Here is a 2,755-nt window from a genome sequence, read left to right as displayed (position 1 = left end):
AGTCAGGACGACTTGGGAGATCGGGTCATCTTTCGCGCTGGAACCGATCGAGCCTTGCGGTTTCGGCTTCCTGAAGTTCCCTTCTGGGTACCATTTTTGATACGAGGGACAGAAGAGACTTTTTTGCGCGAGTTTCTGGTTGTAACAGTCCTCTTTGGAGGATGTTCTTCCTCCTTAGTAGGGTGTGGGTCGGCAGTTTTTGGACTCACTTGGGCCTGCCTTGTGTCAATCTGCGTGTCGACAGATTGAGTTCTGACTGATGTATCCCGACCGCGCTTGCCGAGACACTTTTTTGCGGCATTTACTATTGAAATGGCCTCGGTTAGCAGGCTATTTGCATCCAAACAGCACTGTTGACATAGCCATACACATCCATTTTTACTAAACCGCTTGAAAGCTGCAGGTGTTAGATTCGTGCAAACTTCGTGGTACCAACCTTTGCACTCATCGCACTGCATGCCGCTATCAACAGGATATCGACATCCTGGGCGGTGGCAAATGCTTTTGTTGCATCTTCCAGCCATTTTAAGATGCGAAAGTGAGTGTTGACTATAAGTAGAAAAAAAAAAACTATAAACAGTTAGGACCAAAGTACTAACAGACACAATGGAAAAAAAAGGTACTCTGGAGTACCGACGATAAAACTATTTAGGATACCAAAGATGATACTCTAATAGAATACTTTAACTGAAAGAAATTCAATCAAAGTATAAAAACAGTAGTCTTGATACGTTAATAACGATCAAAACAATAGAATTTACTCAACGAGGAAAAATACCACTGTCCTTTTTAAATAGCGCGCGTTGTTTGTAGCTTTTTTTCACGTGGTTATACTTTTTATTATTATTAGTGTTTCCTTCTAATTTAACAACATTTATTAGTGAAAAATACTTCATTTCTGATAGGGCTCTATTAATTTGACACCCCATCCTGTGATTCAACGTAGTACATTAAGCTCACTATTTCACACGCTGTCCACCTTTCCTCTTTCACTAACGTTAATATATTAGCTATTAGCAAATATTGATCTGACTCTACCATAAAACTTTACACATCTAGTAAGTAAAGATACAACAGTCGCTGCTCACCCAATACAAAATTTATATTTACATTACTTCTAATAATGTCCAGGTCATCTAAAAAACACATAATCTCTCCTGATGCTCATAGCACGTGCAAAAGATCTAAATCCACCACTCACGCGAATAATGTGAAGCTTTCTAAACACACTGATCAGTTTGCATCATACTCTGATCTTCCTACAGCTACACTAGACGTGCACCATGTACTTGGACATGACCTGTCACTACCTTGCATCTCGCTTGTAGATATAAATAAGAGTAATCACCTACCGCCTACCCCGACATCATTTGACAGCCCACACATCACACGTTGTGAGCGGTATTTAGACAGTGCGGTTGACCCCATACACACAATAAATCCACAATCGGTCATCCTGTGTAATGGCCAACAGAGTGCACATAAGCCCACCTACAGTAGCCAGCCTAATAATGTAGATCTCGACTACTCACCCAAACATATACCTTATCCCCCAACTAAGTACGCACAAGATGACCACCCGGTAGACACTTGCAACAAATGTCTATGCAACCAAATAGGCCATAATAATGTTGATATAAACTCTAATAATCTCACCAGTGATAGTTCTAAAAGCAGTCAAATAAAATCTAGCCTCACCCAAACTATTCAAGACCTATTACCGTATAAATACCTAATCAGTGTTCCGGAAAATCCTGATCTCGAAATTATAAAAAACACTGAAAAAATAATTGACCACATATCAGCTGAAGTGCTGAAAAGACTTCAGTGTATGCACAATGTCATTGCGTATAATATACCTGATAGTACGAATCTGAAGCTTGCTAAAAATACTCTACTACAAGAATGTGGACTGTCGCAATCTTGGTGTGTAGCAAGAAGATTACGTAAAACACAGACTAAAGCCTCTTGTCCCATTCTATTTCAGTTTGGTAGTATCATAGAAGCCAATCACCTCCTTAAAAGTCAGTCTTTACTGAGGCGCGTTCCAACCTTTAAGAAAGTTAGAATCACCCATGACAAGACTGCCATCCAACGTCGAAACTCCAATGAAGTGCAAAACAATCAACCCAGCCTACATGGTAGCTGCAGTTACAACGTTGGCCATAGCGCTATCCCTAAAACACCATACCCCACCCCTCCCAAAAACGGAGGCACGCCGCATACTGCTACTAGTCCTAAGAACAAGACTAAACACCAGGCAGCTGTAACCATTCACCCTAAACCCAAACACTCAACTACAACAAAATGCCCACCCACCTATGCATCTACAGTTTCAAAGCACTCTTCTTGTGTCTCCAATGAAAAGCCAAAACCCAAGCCTCACATCAATCGCTCTAATAGCTATAACTGCCCAAACACTGTAATGCGAAATAATACTAAATTCTCTCTAAACACCCATAAGTACTCCAGATCTCTCAATACACAACATGCACCTACTCATAGTAGTCGAATGCATTACAACAAGCATAATGAACTGGCAGTACCCCCATATCCTAACGTGAGGTTACGCCCGAAAAAAACCACACTTACACATGATGCCAATAAGCCATATAGCTTGAAACATGCAAGCTACAGGAATCAGCACAGCCCACACAACAGGAACACCATCCCCGGCAACAATGTCAGACAATCATGCAATAATTATTTGAAACATACAACTCCCCTAACTACCCGTAATAGGAGTAGAACACCC

This window comes from Schistosoma mansoni (genome assembly GCF_000237925.1).
Source record: "Schistosoma mansoni, WGS project CABG00000000 data, supercontig 0111, strain Puerto Rico, whole genome shotgun sequence".
In the NCBI taxonomy this organism is placed as follows: domain Eukaryota; kingdom Metazoa; phylum Platyhelminthes; class Trematoda; order Strigeidida; family Schistosomatidae; genus Schistosoma; species Schistosoma mansoni.
This window is presented reverse-complemented; position numbering follows the sequence as displayed.